Below are 828 nucleotides of genomic sequence, written 5' to 3'. Positions count from 1 at the left end.
TGTGTGTGTGTGTGGCCAGCTCAGCCCACCAGGGGGCGGGGCTGGCCGGCATGTGGTGCTGGGGGATCGAACCGCGGTCCCTGTGCTTTGCCAAGCCTGTTTCAAGTAGGCGCTTTAGACCACTGAGCCATCTCTCCAGCCCCAGAACAAATCATTCTATTCATTAAGAGAATGTAACTATATATCTATCCTAACCACTCTGAATACACAGATACAAAATGCACATTCATCTGTATACCCCTTTTTTTCTAAATTCCGTTATTTGAATATTATAGGTGTGTAAACTCAGCAAAATATTCTAAAAGAGTCCAGTAGCCTCTTCTTGGCTTTTTAAAGGTGACTGTTACCTATTTAGAATATCAATCCCTGATGTCCAGGGAGGTTGTGTGGCTGCATTTGTTTAATCTTTTGTCTTGAGGTCTGGCCCACAGCGGGTGTGCCTGTCTCTCCCACAGTTGCAAGGTAGCATCCTGTCTGCCTATTGGGTGCCTTGAGGGGCCAGCCCTGTCTGACTGCCTATAGTATTTCTATCTAACTCAGTTGCCTACAGCAGGTGTCTCCATGGTTTTAAAAATCCAGCCTCACACTTCGTTCTTATCGATGTCACCACCCACCGAGTCTCCAAGCCAGAGACTCAGTGTCCTCCCTGCTTCTTCGCTCTTCGCCTCTCATCAGCCACCCACCCTCCCCACTGCGCCCAGGGCTCCAGGCGGCTCAGGTCCCTGCAGGCTCCTCTGTCCCTGTAACACAGCTTGTCTGCTTCTCTCCTTGCTTCCCCTCTCCACACCTTTGCTCTGGAGTCTTTTTCTCCTCCACATGGTTGACTTG

This window comes from Octodon degus, unplaced genomic scaffold (genome assembly GCF_000260255.1).
Source record: "Octodon degus isolate 3935 unplaced genomic scaffold, OctDeg1.0 scaffold00092, whole genome shotgun sequence".
In the NCBI taxonomy this organism is placed as follows: Eukaryota; Metazoa; Chordata; class Mammalia; order Rodentia; family Octodontidae; genus Octodon; species Octodon degus.
The sequence above is the reverse complement of the archived record's forward strand: the minus strand, read 5'-3'. Positions refer to the sequence as shown.